General features: G+C 44.5%; 1 protein-coding gene and 1 long non-coding RNA gene across 4 annotated transcripts in view; one reads left to right on the top strand and one right to left on the bottom strand.

Annotated features, from left to right (window-relative positions):
* Window positions 1–16,774, bottom strand: part of FRMD4A (FERM domain containing 4A) — a 449,083-nt gene that overhangs the window by 296,929 nt on the left and 135,380 nt on the right. The gene's annotated exons all lie outside the window — the stretch shown is intronic.
* LOC308596014 overlaps window positions 9,607–16,774 on the top strand; it is a 39,411-nt gene continuing 32,243 nt past the window's right edge. Inside the window, exons 1-2 of the long non-coding RNA XR_014012267.1 lie at window positions 9,607–9,651; window positions 10,588–11,215. This is a non-coding gene — a long non-coding RNA (uncharacterized lncRNA). The remainder of the gene's footprint in view (window positions 9,652–10,587; window positions 11,216–16,774) is intronic.

Genomic DNA, 16,774 nt, shown 5'->3' with positions numbered 1-16,774 from the left:
TGCAGCCATTCTTTGACCTAAGTGCAGCTCTAAAGCGCTCTGGTCATGGGATCGTGGTGGAGAGAAAAAAACTGTGTTTCTCATGCTGACATTAACCACTAGGCACCCGTGACAGCTGCATAAAACTCTAAACATCTGCTCATATTAAGTTTTAACAATGCCGACTATTTTAAATGAATGGATGTACTTCAGCACAGTGCATTAAACTGTCTTAATTTTGAAACCCGTTTTTGTCTTTAACTGAAAACAAGGGTCTCCGGATCCCAGCTCTACCACTAAAATGAGGCAACCCCCCTTCTGTAGACCCCAAATAACCCCCATGGGTTATCTTACAGTTTTTGCGTGAGATAAAACTTTGATACTCAGGCAGAAGTTGAACAAGCAAAAAAGGATTGATTATACAGAGTAAAGTTGGTAAAACAAATGATTTGTTGGGAGATGAAGTTCTTAATAAATCTAGCGGGTGTTTCAGGCTTCTAAACAAGGTAGTAAACATGGAGCTTCTTTTCAACTTCAGCTGCTTATTTTCAGTTAATACTCTTCAGTTCGATGTTACAGGTTTCCAGTCTAGATGGCCGATGCTCAGCTTCTCTCCCGTTATTTCACTTCAGTTCCTTCACTTAGTGGTTGTGTAGGTGTTTCAGCTTAACACTTTGTCTCCTAAACAAGGAGGGACTTTCCGTCAGTTTCCCAACCTTTCCTCACTCCCACTCCTGAGGTACTTCCATCCCTCTTAACTGGTCTGGGAGCTTCTCTGTCTAGAGGATCCCTCCCCTCCTGACTGACATGAGATCCAAGGAAACTTTATCCTCACAGACTCTATTTCTCCTGTTCAAACTCAGCCTGCCCGTTACTCCTGTCTGAATACTCTCCCAAGATACTACACTCGGTCTTCGTATCTAAGCTCAGAGACCTTTTCTCTAGCTGTGGATATTCTGCTCCTCAGAGTGGATGTTACACACACAGACCAGAACCAACTCTGCAACTCTCCCTCCTGCTCTTTCCCTTAGACTATTGGCTTCTTTCTGCTTTTATTCTCCCTGGCTCCACCCCCTTCTGACTAGGCTGTCTTGGCAGCCAATCAGAGAGAGGCACCAGCTCTCTGGTGGAATTCTGTGGCACTACTTGTACAATGAATGGACCCCAGCAGAAAGTGTCACTCAGAATAGTATATTGGAAGGTGGCCCTCCTGAACCCCACCAAGCCTACTGAGGTCCCCCCAACCCAGTAGATCCAAATGGATTTCAAAGTGCCTTGATTTCTTAAGACATGGCAGCTATAATCCATTCCTATGCAGTGGTACCTTGGTATCGAATGGCTTGGCTCCCGAAGAAATCAGCTCCTGAACACCACAAACATGGAAGTGTTCCGGTTTGTGAATGTTTTTTCAGAAGTAGAACGTCTGATGCGGCTTCTGCTTGAGTGCAGGAAGCTCCTGCAGCCAATCGGAAGTTGCGCCTTGGTTTTCGAATGGTTTCAGCAGTCGAACGGACTCCTGGAACAGATTAAGTTCGAGAACCAAGGTACCACTGTACTGTGGGAACACTGGATTGGGAACTGAACTGAATGATAATAACTGCAAGAAGCATTTTATTGGAAATAAAATAAATATGCCCTGAAAGTTAATGCTCTGGGAAGCTGAGCACTCAAACAGAAGCTATGTTGTAAAGGTTCTGCTACTTTGTGTGAAACAACTGCTGCCTCTCCTTTTGGGATGAAAAGTTTAAGGCTGGAGATGGACAAAAGCTCTTGCTATAATAGAGAAATCTGTTGCATCTATTGTTGCTTCAGTGTACAGACACATTTCCTTTGCCCCACATTTCTTTTGTTTCTGCCCTAAATGATTTTGCATGCTTTTAAAATGACCGAAGATTCCTGGCCTGACAATGGGCAGCAGTGCTTCTCTTACTCCACCTATAGCTGTCTGGAAAAGCAATTGCTTGTCTCAATCCAGGATGGAGTTTGGGTGTAGCCCTTCACTTCTTGGCAGATTGGAGAGGAAGAAATTCAAAGGGATGTGAACGATCACTTCTAATTCACCTTTTCTATTCAATTTCAAAAGCAAGGGGGACAACAGACTTACAGAGTAACACAACTTTGGACTAATAGACAGAGAAAAGCCTGTCTCTCATATTCATTTGCATTGTCCATCACCCACCCACCCATGTGCAGACCTGCCACTTGCAGTCTATTCATCCAAATGGTGCCACTATAGCACTCTCAAAGAACCACAGATTCCATGCCTGCAGTGCAGGGTAAATGCATGCCCAGCAATAAATGAAAGTTTTCTTGTGTGTTTTTTAAACAGCCTCTTGCCCGCCTGGACAAGAGGAACGGTGATTGCCAGGCTATCCGGCTGCTGCCTGGTTTGCTTGATCTTTGCTTGGATCTATCACCTTCCCAGAACTTTTGCTAACTGTACCTCTAATTGCTGAAAGCATGAATTTTTGCTTGCTGTAAATCATTAGTGTTGGTTGAGAAAGACCTGAAGTGTGGAGTTTCATATAAACAGCTGCTTGCAGGAAGTCATTTGTATGGGCAATAATGACTTTTATTAGTCCTGCAAAACCCATCAATGAGACAGAGTATATTTCAGTGTCATTTACAGACTCATTCCCATTAACAATTTATGCATCTACTCTCTCTTTCTTCTAAGAACTCAAAGTAGCAAACACTTCAGAGGTCTGGTGCCCAAATGCTCATTGCCATCCAGCTCCATTTGACTATAGGAAACCCTCTTCTCTTGGACCTCGCAGCATATCCAGGCTTTGATGTATTCTGGAAGTTAATTAAAGAATAACATTGGATGCAGGACTAGGAAAGTCAGTGTCCCTGTTGTTGCAGCGAGTAGACAGGTAAATCTAGGTTCTAGGTTTGCATTGTGACAGAGAGAAAATTGTTGTTACTTCAAAAAATTTGATTGAATGGGTGGAACTCGTAGGCCATGCTTGATAGTAATTGTGTGAGGGGAGAACAAGTGAACAGGGCTCAGAATTGACTAGTGCATCATCCCTGGGGAACCATATGCCTTAATTTCTTGGGGGCTCGTTCATTCATACTTCCCAAAAGGAAGTACTGTGGTAATGCCCAGGAGAGCCAGAATTATTCACTCTGAGAGGCACCAAGGAGTCTGTGATCCATCCATCCGAGTGTGGAGGCAGAGATGCCTCTTCAAGGTCCAGCGGATGAGATGCAAGCTCTGGTGCCACTGAATTCATATGAGAAGTCTTGGGGTTGGAGCCATCTCTCCTCCTTGGGGCTTCTGTTGTAGGAGGACTCTGCATCTGAGGATTCCTGGTCCAAGACAAGTGAATTCCTCAATATGGGACCATTATTTCAGTCCCTATCCAGATGCTTGGGAACCAGGCAGAATCATTTAGGAGATGTGGACCACGGCCTGCCAGGTGGCTATTTCTACACGAAAACCTCTGGTTGAATTTAATATCTTGAAAGATTGGACCTAACTGGGAACTGAAGGGATGCTGCCTCATGTTCTCATCACTCTGAATAGTAAGAATTCCCAGAGTTTACAAATCAGCTGTTTTCCCAGTAGATTTTATTGTTGTTAGCAGCCTTGGGCATTTTTCATGTAAAGATGGATATAAATGTAACTAACATGCTAAGGGCAGGATTCAGACTAGCAGTCCCACTAGTGGGAGCCCATGCAAGAGCCTCTGCATGGGCAGCAGACCTCCGCTCCCCTCCATGCGCTGCCGGAATTGTCTCAGTGGGGTTTGGGGGGAACCCCCAGAAAGGTGTGCAGGAGGAAGCAGAGCGATGGTTCTGTCTGGCAGGCTGAAAAGCTTTGGCTGAAGGAAGGATTGTCACAGTGCTGCTTTGAATTCCTTCACAAAGAAAATGATGCCGAGTTGCATGCATCTTCCTTCTGTTTCACTCATATGCTGAATTTTGTAAATGCGTCTCATTGGATCAATCTGATGAGTTTTTTGAATCTGTTTAACCATGATCTAAAGGAAGCTAGACTTTGATCACTCATCAGTGCTTGTGCTTCAGTGAATGTGATTAAATGAATCTGACACGTGGGAGCCTATTTACAGGAAATATTTGTCAAAGTATCATTGCATGGGGTTTTCGCCCATCATAAATTATTTTATTAGAATTAGAGAGCCTTGCAAAATTCCTGTAATTTTTTGGCATGTGTAGTTTCACTTGCTCAGTTCTGGTCTCTCTACAAGTATCACTAGAACAGAAAAATAAACTGCAGTTTAACATATTTATGGTGTGCCCCCAAAACCTCTATCATTCCACAATCTCCTTAAATATTTATGAGACACCCTTAAGTTTGTTCACTATATAGATATATAAATAAAAGAGTGAATGCTGTCAGTGCAGAAAATAGTTTGGATTTTATTTTTCCCCACATGCCTCTGAGGGGCAGCCATTAATCAGAGAAGGAAGTTGTTTGACACAGCTGCCTTTGAGACATGCTGCTCTGATATCACCAGGGGAACAGGGAAGTGTCCTTTGGCCTGGAACACTTACATAAACAAAAAGGATTCTGTAGCGGATATAATTTCTCATGTCATGATCAGCTCTTAGGGCTGCAGGAAATGGACCTCACTCTGGCACTTGTATTAGCTCAGTATTTTAGGCTACTGCCTCATATACCGTATTTTTCGTCCTATAGGATGCACTTTTCCCCCTCCAAAAATGAAGGGGAAATGTGTGTGCGTCCTATGGGGCGAATGCAGGCTTTCGCTGAAGCCTGGAGAGCAAGAGGGGTCGGTGCGCACCGACCCCTCTCACTCTCCAGGCTTCGCGGACCTCTCTGCAAGCAGCGGGATCCCGGCGCTGGGCTCCCACGGCTTGTGGAGTTGCCTGCATGCTGAAACCTGCGCGCGCTAAGCTCAGCGCGTCCAGGCTTTGCGGAGAGTTGCCTGCATGCTGAAGCTTGGGTGCGCCGAGCTCAGCGCGTCCAGGCTTCGCGGACCTCTCCACAAGCAGCGGGAGCCCGGCGGAGAGTTGCCTGCATGCTGAAGCTTGGGCGCGCCGAGCTCAGTGCGTCCAGGCTTCGCGGACCTCTCTGCAAGCAGCGGGAGCCGGCGCTAGGCTCCCACGGCTTGCAGAGAGCTGCCTGTTTGGGGGCTGGGTTCGGGGGAAGCTCGGGCTTCCCCTGCCCCAGCCCTGCGCCTGGGGGAAAAAATAATTCCCCCCCCTTTATTCCCCCCCAAAAAAACTAGTTGCGCCTTATGGGACGGTGCATCCTATAGGGCGAAAAATATGGTATGTTTTTGCAAGGGCCATATCCTGAAAGCTACTGGACAAAGTTCCAGTAGCAGAGCAAAGGGGCCAAAGGTGGCCACCGCCCACTAACCTTGCTGCTGCCGCCACTCAGCACAATTCTGTTAGCCGCTGTGAGCAGACTAGGAAGGTCCACCTGGTGCCAACTTTGTCGTTCTTCTGGTGACAGGCAAATATTTTTATTATTATTATTCCTGTGCATTAGGGGAGCACCAAAGATTGGATGTTTTACATTTTGTTGTGTTGTTGTAAATGACATCAGGGCTTTTTGTTTTTGGAAGCTAAACAAAAATCCAATAAACCAAACCTAGTGGAAAGGAATATTAAATAAATATGGACTTTAAATCTTGTTTAACTCGACCTCATTGCATCAAAACGTTAATGCTTAGCCTTTACATGGAGCTTTAGCATATTCAAAGCATGTCAGCTGCATCATGTCTGTATCCTTACCACAATCCTGTAAGGTAGGTCATTATAATCACATGTGGCAGATGCAAAGTCAACAGATCAACGCCTTCTGCTTGCTGCATCCCACCCACCAGCTCAAGATTAAATAGTTGAATTCAGGGATCTTAAGGCTGGAGAACACACCTTTTTTAAAAAAATATTTATTACAAATTTTAAAAAGACATACAATACACACAATACAAAAATATACATACAATAACAAACAAACACGTATAATTTCAGCTCCTTTTTTTCTTAAACTTACTTCATCGACTTCCTCATACCTCCCCTTTCTGCATTCCAATTCCCAAAATTATTTCAGCAAATCCTTCCCCTTAATTTTATCCAATTTATTCCTTTTCTTTTCTTTTACTTAATCCTTAGCAGCTGTAATCCCTTACTTTATATAACCACAACATTTTAACATCCATTAATTTTGCAATATTTCTTAAGATAAATTTTAAATTTCTTCCAATCTTCTTCTGCTGTCTCTTTCCCCTGGTCTCGGATTCTGTCAGTCATTTCAGCCAGTCCCATGTAGTCAATCACCTTCATCTGCCACTCTTCCAAGGTGGGTAGATCTTGTGTCTTCTAATACTTTGTGATGAGTATTCTTGCTGTCGTTGTAGCATACATAAAAAATGTTGGAGAACACACCTTTTAGGACTTGATTTGGGTACAACAATTCACAGTCCAAGCCTGGCTTTGACCATTTTAGGCATGATAGACCAGCCAGGAATCTGTGAGCTTACTCTTAGCACAGTTCAACCCAGATGAGCTCACCCCTCTTGCAGAGAAATAAAAAAATATTGGTTATTTCACAGAAGCCAAGGGTATCCGTTAGGCTATTACATTATGTATGATTTGTGACTGTACAAAGTACCAACTAGCTCCCCTTTGTTCCATTAGCAAGTCCCAGCAGCTCTGCCAAACTGAGCAATCTATTGCTTCCCATATAGGTTAATGGATCACTTTACATTTTGATAATGTCTTATATTACTGCATGTTTCATTAAGACTGATGTCATGATCTCAACACCAGTGATCAGTTGGAGCTGCGAGGATGCTTAGCAATTATAGCAGGTAAGAAGGCACATTGGATTCTTCCATGCTTTTTAGAAAAGTCCATTATCACCTCTTCTTTTTTTGCAATCCCTTTCTACTCAGGAATGTAAATTTGGGTAATCTGTACTAATAGATTGTGTTTAGTGAAGCAACAGTGCAAATTCAGGAATTATTACACCAACAAAAAACAACAACAATTATTACACCAACAAAAAACAACAACAAAGAACAAATATTATCCACACTACTGATTTTTGGTGCTGTCTACATACCTCCAACTGAAATGCCAGAGATTTTCTCGGACAGTTCTGGTTATCCTCAGTGGGTGTTACTAGAAAACTGCTGAAGTGCTGTCTTTGTCTTCCAGATCAGAGCTGTGTTCAACAGTGCATTTTAATTTTGTTTAGGGACAGATTAATTCCAGGGCTGGCATCAGCACCTGACATCTTGGGCAGCTGTGATGGCACCACCAGCCTAGCAGGGCTCACTGCTGATGCCTACACACACTCACACCATCCCAGAGCTTTGAGCAGTGTCAGCCAGCTTCATCTAGACATCCTTTTAATTTTCCATAGTGCTCCTGGCCTACAGTTGCTCTGGCTTCCCTTACTCTTTTGAATCTAGCAAGCGCCTTTCAAAGAAGTCAAACACTAGACAAGTTGTGTAGCTCTGGCAGTACTTCATTTCCCAAATTCAGCATTTAAAAGCCCTGCAAGCCAACTAACATTCTTTTCAGAGTTCAAAGGACCCCCACCCCATTTTAACGCTTTAGCCCATCTATGAGTCTTTGGCTGTGGTTTGACCACTCCTGCTCGATTCTCTGTTCAACAAGCTCTGAGGACAGCTAAGTGAGGACAACTAATTATGTTGTGCTGCGTCTGATGCTTCCCTTTTTATCTCATTTCACAGAAGCCACAAAGCCTTCTAGTGTCCTTTCAGAATAAAAGGGAGGAAAGGGTCAATAGGGCAACTGCTGTTTTGGAGATAGCATGGTGCCAATGCTGTAACAAGAACATTATGTTCTCAGAGAAAGCTGCTGATAATATGAGAATGGCAAAAAAAAAAAAAAAGCGGAGGGAAGCATAACCATGCAAATTGTTGGTGGCGGCAGGGGGGGGGGAAGAGTACTAGAACTATCACAGGACATCTCCATACTTGGCTCCAGCTGCAGAAAGTCAACTTGCCCTGCACATGGCTGCTTAAAACACAACTTCATGGGTACACCTCCATGTACCAAGTTGCTTGTGGGAAAGCAGCTTGCCACAATGTTCCTCTTTTCACACTCTTTGTGGGACAGAAACAGCTAAGGTGGTTTGGAGAGCCATTTCTCATGCACAAGACTTGCTACATACACCTTCCGTCACACAACTGTGCTTTAATCAGCTGCTTCCATGCAGCAGATCACACGTTAATGAAAGCTGCAGGGGCAAAACCAGGCTTTCTTTCCCCCAGGGGTCAAAGACGGAGTTTAGCACACACCCCTCGCATCTGCGTACAGATACACAGCTCACAACAGTTGTTCGTAAAGGGCATCAAAGTAGAAAATATATTATTTGAATTCAATGCTTTATTTTTAAACAATATTTTAGTTGATTTCCAGCATAATTTACCCAACAAAATATCCAACGTAACTTATAACAAGTATGCATTTTTTATGGTCTTAGGAGGGGGTGCCTCAGGGTTCTGTCCTCTCCCCCATGCTTTTTAACATCTACATGCAGCCGCTGGGAGAGATCATCACGGGGTTTGGGCTGGGTGTTCATCAGTATGCGGATGATACCCAGCTCTACCTCTCTTTCAAATCAGAACCAGTGAAGGCAGTGAAGGTCCTCTGTGAGTGCCTGGAGGCAGTTGGAGGATGGATGGCGGCTAACAGATTGAGGTTGAATCCTGACAAGACAGAAGTACTGTTCTTGGGGGCAGGAGTGGGGGACTCCCTGGTCCTGAATGGGGTAACTGTGCCCCTGAAGGACCAGGTGCGCAGCCTGGGAGTCATTTTGGACTCACAGCTGTCCATGGAGGAGCAGGTCAATTCTGTGTCCAGGGCAGCTGTCTACCGGCTCCACCTGGTACGCAGGATGAGACCCTGCCCGCTGAATGTCTTGCCAGAGTGGTCCATGCTCTAGTTATCTCCTGCTTGGACTACCGTAATGCGCTCTACGTGGGGCTACCTTTGAAGGTGATTCAGAAACTGCAATTAATCCAGAATGCGGCAGCTAGACTGGTGACTGGGAGTGGCAGCCAAGACCATATAACACCAGTCCTGAGAGACCTACATTGGTTTCCAGCACATTTCTGCACACAATTCAAAGTGTTGGTGCTCAGCTTTAAAGCTCTAAATAGTCTCAGCCCAGTAGACCTGAAGGAGCATCTCCACCCCCATTGCTCGGCCCGGACACTGAGGTCCAGTGTTGAGGGCCTTCTGGCGGTTCCCTCACTGTGAGAAGTGAGGTTACAGGGAACCAGGCAGAGGGCCTGTGGAACGCCCTCCCACCAGATGTCAAGGAAATAAACAACTACCTTACTTTTAGAAGACATCTGAAGGCAGCCCTGTTTAGGGAAGTTTTTAATGTTTAATGCTGTATTGTGTTTTTAATATTCAGTTGGGAGCTGCCCAGAGTGGGTGGGGTATAAATATTATATTATATTATATTATATTATATTATATTATATTATATTATATTATATTATATTATATTATATTATATTATATTATATTATATTATATTATATTATATATCAACTTATAGCATTATTCCCCTTCATGGATCAATGCCTAGCCATGGCGAAGGGGCTTGAATAACTCAGAGAAGCTATGAGTTATGCCATGCAGGGCCACCCAAGATGGACAGGTCATAGTGGAGAGTTTTGACCAAACGTGATCCACCTGGAGCAGGAACCGGCAAGCCACTCCAGTATCCCTGCCAAGAAAACTCCATGGACAAAGGCAACAGGCATATAAAAGTTATGACGCTGGAAGATGGGCCCCTCAGGTCAGAAGGCGTCCAACATGCTACTGAGGAAGAGCGGAGGACAAGTACAAGTAGATTCAGAGCTGATGAAGCGGCTAGGCCAAAGCCGAAAGGATGCTCAGTTGCGGATATGCCTGGAAGCGAAAGGAAAGTCCAATGCTGTAAAGAAAAATATTTAATAGGAACCTGGAATGTAAGAACCATGAACCTTGGTAAGTTGGATGTGGTCAAAAATTAGATGGCAAGAATAAATATTGACATCCTGGGCATCAGTGAACTAAAATAGACGGGAATGGGTGAATTCAGTTCGGATGACCATCATATCTACTACTGTGGGCAAGAATCCCGTAAAAGAAATGGAGTGGCCCTCATAGTCAACAAAAGAGTGGCGAAAGCTGCACTGGGATGCAATCTCAAAAATGATAGAATGATCTTGATACGAATCCAAGGCAGACCTTTTAACATCACAGTAATCCAAGTTTATGCACCAACCACTGAAGAAAGTGCTGAAGAAATTGAAATTGACCAATTCTATGAAGACTTACAACACCTTATAGAAATGACACCAAAGAAGGATGTTCTTCTCATTATAGGGGATTGGAATGCTAAAGTAGAGAGTCAAGAGATAAAAGGAACAACTGGCAAGTTTGGCCTTGGAATTCAAAACGAAGCAGGGCAAAGGCTAATAGAGTTCTGCCAAGAGAACAAGCTGGTCATCACAAACACTCTTTTCCAACAACACAAGAGACGACTCTACACATGGACATCACCATATGGGTAGCATCGAAATCAGATTGATTATATTCTCTGCAGCCAAAGATGGAGAAGCTCTATATAGTCAGCAAAAACAAGACCTGGAGTGGACTGTGGCTCAGATCATCAGCTTCTTATAGCAAAATCCAAGCTTAAACTGAAGAAAGTAGGAAAAACCACTGGGCCGGTAAGATACAATCTAAGTCAAATCCCTTATGAATACACAGTGGAAGTGAGGAACAGGTTTAAGGATTTAGATTTGGTGGACAGAGTGCCTGAAGAACTATGGGTGGTGGCTCGTAACATTATACAGGAGGCAGAAACTAAAACCATCCCAATGAAAAGGAAATGCAAGAAAGCAAAGTGGCTGTCCAACGAAGCCTTACAAATAGTGGGGGAGAGAAGGCAAGCAAAATGCTAGGGAGATAGTGAAAGATACAGGAAATTGAATGCAGATTTCCAAAAAAATAGCAAGGAGAGGCAAGAAGGCCTTCTTAAACGAGCAATGCAAAGAAATAGAGGAAAGCAACAGAATGGGAAAAACCAGAGATCTGTTCAAGAAAATTGGAGATATGAAAGGAACATTTCGTACAAAGATTACCATAATAAAAGACAAAAGTGGAAAGGACCTAACAGAAGCAGAAGACATCAAGAAGAGGTGGCAAGAATACACGGAGGAACTATACCAGAAAGAAATGGATGTCTCGTACACCCCAGGTAGTGTGGTTGCTGACCTTGAGCCAGACATCCTGGAGAGTGAGGCCAATGGGCCTTAGAAAGCACTGCTAATAACAAGGCCACTGGAAGTGATGACATTCCAGCTGAACTATTTAAAATTTTAAACGAAGATGCTATTAAGGTGCTACACTCAATATGCCAGCAAATTTGGAAAACTCAGCAGTGGCCAGAGGATTGGAGAAGCTGGTAAAATGTGGTCTTGACTATGCTACCACTCAGTGGATTTGTAACTGGCTGACTGACCGAACCCAAAGGGTGCTCATCAATGGTTCCTCTTCATCCTGGAGAAGAGTGACTAGTGGGGTGCCACAGGGTTCTGTCTTGGGCCCAGTCTTATTCAACATCTTTATCAACGACTTGGATGATGGACTCAAGGGCATCCTGATCAAATTTGCAGATGACACCAAACTGGGAGGGGTGGCTAACACCCCAGAGGACAGGATCACACTTCAAAACGACCTTGACAGATTAGAAAACTGGGCCAAAACAAACAAGATGAATTTTAACAGGGAGAAATGTAAAGTAATGCACTTGGGCAAAAAAAATGAGAGGCACAAATACAAGATGGGTGACACCTGGCTTGAGAGCAGTACATGTGAAAAGGATCTAGGAGTCTTGGTTGACCACAAACTTGACATGAGCCAACAGTGTGACGCGGCAGCTAAAAAAGCCAATGCAATTCTGGGCTGCATCAATAGGAGTATAGCATCTAGATCAAGGGAAGTAATAGTGCCACTGTATTCTGCTCTGGTCAGACCTCACCTGGAGTACTGTGTCCAGTTCTGGGCACCACAATTCAAGAAGGACACTGACAAACTGGAACGTGTCCAGAGGAGGGCAACCAAAATGGTCAAAGGCCTGGAAACGATGCCTTATGAGGAATGGCTAAGGGAGCTGGGCATGTTTAGCCTGGAGAAGAGGAGGTTAAGGGGTGATATGATAGCCATGTTCAAATATATAAAAAGATGTCACATAGAGGAGGGAGAAAGGTTGTTTTCTGCTGCTCCAAAGCAGCGGACACGGAGCAATGGATCCAAACTACAAGAAAGAAGATTCCACCTAAACATTAGGAAGAACTTCCTGACAGTAAGAGCTGTTCAACAGTGGAATTTGCTGCCAAGGAGTGTGGTGGAGTCTCCTACTTTGGAGGTCTTTAAGCAGAGGCTTGACAACCATATGTCAGGAGTGCTCTGATGGTGTTTCCTGCTTGGCAGGGGGTTGGACTCGATGGCCCTTGTGGTCTCTTCCAACTCTATGATTCTATGATTCTATGATTCTAGTCTACCTCCCAATCCCAAAGAAGGGCAGTGCCAAAGAATGCTCCAACTACTGCACAATTCCACTCATTTCACACGCTAGCAAGGTTATGCTTAAAATTCTACAAGGCAGGCTTAAGCAGTATGTGGACCTAGAACTCCCAGAAGTGCAAGCTGGATTTCGAAGGGGCAGAGGAACCAGAGACCAAATTGCAAACATGCGCTGGATTATGGAGAAAGCTAGAGAGTTCCAGAAAGACATCTACTTCTGCTTCATTGACTATGCAAAAGCCTTTGACTGTGTCGACCACAGCAAACTATGGCAAGTTCTTAAAGAAATGGGAGTGCCTGATCACCTCATCTGTCTCCTGAGAAATCTCTATGTGGGACAAGAAGCTACAGTTAGAACTGGATATGGAACAACTGATTGGTTCAAAATTGGGAAAGGAGTACGGCAAGGCTGTATATTGTCTCCCTGGTTATTTAACTTATATGCAGAATTCATCATGCGAAAGGCTGGGCTGGGTGAATCCCAAGCCGGAATTAAGATCGCTGGAAGAAATATCAACAACCTCATATATGCAGATGACACAACCTTGATGGCAGAAAGTGAGGAGGAATTAAAGAACCTTTTAATGAGGGTGAAAGAGGAGAGCGCAAAATATGGTCTGAAACTCAACATCAGAAAGGCGATGGCAAACCTAGACAGCATCTTAAAAAGCAGAGACATCACCTTGCCAACAAAGGTTCGTATAGTTAAAGCCATGCTGGTGCTGGGAGGAGACTCTTGAGAGTCCCCTGGACTGCAAGAAGATCAAACGCATCCATTCTGAAAGAAATCAGCCCTGAGTGCTCACTGGAAGGACAGATCCTGAAGTTGAGGCTCCAAGACTTTGGCCATCTCATGAGAAGAGAAGACTCCCTGGAAAAGACCCTGATGTTGGAAAAGATTGAGGGCACAAGGAGAAGGGGACGACAGAGGACGAGATGGTGGGACAGTGTTCTCGAAGCTACCAACATGAGTTTGACCAAACTGCGGGAGGCAGTGGAAGACAGGAGTGCCTGGCGTGCTCTGGTCCATGGGATCATGAAGAGTCGGACACGGCTAAACGACTAAACAACAATAGCATTATTATTTTTTGCTGCAGGTTAGCTGTGAGATAAATAAACTACTGTTATATATTAAAGGCCAGATCCAAATTAAAGACATGGGGGCGGGGGCGGGGGCGGGAATAAGAACACAAAAGAATAATATATATGTTGCACCAGCAAGCTAATACCATAAAGCTTCACGCCTGCCAGATATTCCTGTTCACCTCAGACGTTAAGTTGCTTCCATTATAACCATTGGCATACTGTATAAAATCCCACCACACGACACAAAAATGCAAAGGCTGTGCCCTGCCCTGAATGCAAAGCTTTGTAGAAACAATAATCACCTAACATACAGTAACACTAAACCTAGGATTTCTCTCACACACAGTTGCAAAACCAGACCAAGGAGCCCTTCTTCTGCTTCCTGGGGAAAGGGGAAGGAGGATCGCTCAGCTAGGAGCAGGAAGGCTGGGTGTGCAAGCCAACGCCTGAAGCCCAGACAAGCTGGGAGCCTCAATGGCGCCCCTTGGAGGCAAAAACCCTGGCTAGTCCTCTGCTAGCTATGGAAATAATTAATGCTGAAAATTAACGCTGAAGGCCTTGCATGTCCTTGACTGAGAGTTTCACTCCCCACTCTTGATTTTTAAGGCATGCAGGATTATTAATTTTTGCTCAAATATTCTTTATTTATATCACAATCTTCATCTTATACCAAATACCAGTTGTCTTCAGTCTTTATAAACCTAGGCTCCCCTGCTGCCACATTGGACTAAATATATCCACATTTCTTAGTTCTCTTCTCACTCCTTTATCTCCTTTTGCCCCTCTCACTCTTGCTTTCTTTCTCAACTTAAAGTTTCAAAACAGAAAATGGTAGCAACCTTCTTTTGCTGAGGGTGCAACCTCACAGGGATTAATGGTGACTGAACAAACCAGTGCCCCAGCCAGGCCAATCCTGAAACTCTTAGAGGCAGTATTTCTCAAGGAAAGAGCTCTTCCAGCTTTACAATATACCGTATTTTTCGCCCTATAGGACGCACCGCCCCATAAGGCGCACCTAGTTTTTTTGGGGGGAAATAAAGGAAAAAAAATATTCCCCCCCAGGCGCGGGGCTGGGGCGGGGGAGGCCCGAGCTTCCCCCGACCCCAGCCCCCAAACAGGCAGCTCTCTGCAAGCCGTGGGAGCCCAGCGCTGGCTCCCGCTGCTTGCGGAGAGGTCCGCGAAGCCTGGACGCACTGATCCCAGCGCGCGCAGGCTTCGGCATGCCGGCAACTCTCTCTCTTTTTTTTTATAAAATTTTTATTGGTTTTACAAAATTTTTAAAACAATACAAACATATAAAAAGACATACAAACACGTATAGTTTCATAACCTTTTTTTCATAAACCTTGTTTCTCAGACACCCCCATACCTCCCCTTTCTGCATCCCAATGTCCAAAGTTTTTTAGCAACTTCTAGATATTTCTGTCAAGCCTCTGTCCTCTTAATCTTTCCTTCAGTCTAATCTTATATCGCTGTAACCCTTTCTTTCTCAAAACCTCGACATTCTAAGATTCATCAAGTTTATAATAGTCCTTAAGATAGATTTTAAATTTCTTCCATTCTTCTTCCGCCGTCTCCTTTCCCTGATCACGGATTCTGCCAGTCATCTCAGCCAATGTCATGTAGTCCATCACTTTCATCTGCCATTCTTCCAGGGTGGGTAGATCTTGTGTCTTCCAATACTTTGCGATAAGTATTCTTGCTGCTGTTGTAGCATACATAAAGAAAGTTCTGTCCTTCTTTGGCACCAGTTGGCCGACAATGCCCAAGAGAAAGGCCTCTGGTTTCTTAGGGAAAGTGCATTTAAGTACCTTTTTCATTTCATTATATATCATTTCCCAGAAAGCCTTAATCTTCGGGCATGTCCACCAAAGGTGATAGAAAGTACCTTCAGTTTCTTTACATTTCCAACACTTATTATCAGGCAAATGGTAAATTTTTGCTAGCTTGACTGGGGTCATGTACCACCTGTAAATCATTTTCATAATATTTTCCTTTAAGGCATTACATGCCGTAAATTTAATACCGGTGTTCCACAACCATTCCCATGCCGCTGCTTGCGGAGAGGTCCGCGAAGCCTGGACGCGCTGATCCCAGCGCGCGCAGGCTTCGGCATGCCGGCAACTCTCCACAAGCAGCGGGAGCGCTCCCGCTGCTTGCGGAGAGGTCCATGAAGCCTGGACGCGCTGATCCCAGCGCGCGCAGGCTTCGGCATGCCGGCAACTCTCCGCAAGGAGCGGGAGCGCTCCCACTGCTTGCGGAGAGGTCCATGAAGCCTGGACGCGCTGATCCCAGCGCGCGCAGGCTTCGGCATGCCGGCAACTCTCCGCAAGGAGCGGGAGCGCTCCCACTGCTTGCGGAGAGGTCCGCGAAGCCTGGAGAGCGAGAGGGGTCGGTGCACACCCACCCCTCTCGCTCTCCAGGCTTCAGCGAAAGCCTGCATTCGCCCCATAAGACGCACACACATTTCCCCTTCATTTTTGTAGGGGAAAAAGTGCGTCCTATAGGGCGAAAAATACGGTATTATTCTTTAACTAGAAACAAATGGAATAAAGTTTGAGGTGTCATTTCCACTCACCATATATGATCAGCCATCGGGGATAGTGCCTATAACTTGTTGGCTCTCTTATGTTGTACCAGAGTTTTATCAAGTATGTGATCAATCAGGCTTCTGGAGCTTTCAGGATTCTGCAGCTGAATCTTATTTACATGTATGCAATCTCATTATCATTGTTGCTCAGTGTAAATCCATCCATATGATTTACGTTCTTGTAAAGAGAACAAAACAAAAATGTCAAGTGTGCAGCCCCCTCTAGGACTGCTGGGATTTTAAGGCCTCAGAATTCTATTTTACAATGATTTGCAAGCATATGCCCCAGACCTGGAACAAAGGAGGACACAAGAGCATTGCATATGACAATGCATCATCTCACTTTTAAAGCAATAACACTGACACAGATCAAGATGAATGGGAAGGAAGGTTCTGAGGGATAATTCCCAGGTGGGTCCTGTTACCTGAAACAATATTCACCAGCAGTTCATTTCAGTTGAATGGCCAGATGCTAATCTGAATATTAGCTTTCATGCTGATGGCAAAATGCTTAGTAATCTACTAATGACCTTAAGTGAAAATACACTTTGCATT

Source organism: Podarcis bocagei (genome assembly GCF_964188305.1).
Source record: "Podarcis bocagei genome assembly, chromosome: 10".
In the NCBI taxonomy this organism is placed as follows: Eukaryota; Metazoa; Chordata; class Lepidosauria; order Squamata; family Lacertidae; genus Podarcis; species Podarcis bocagei.
Note: the sequence above shows the minus strand (reverse complement) of the source record. Positions and strands in the feature narration are given on the sequence as shown.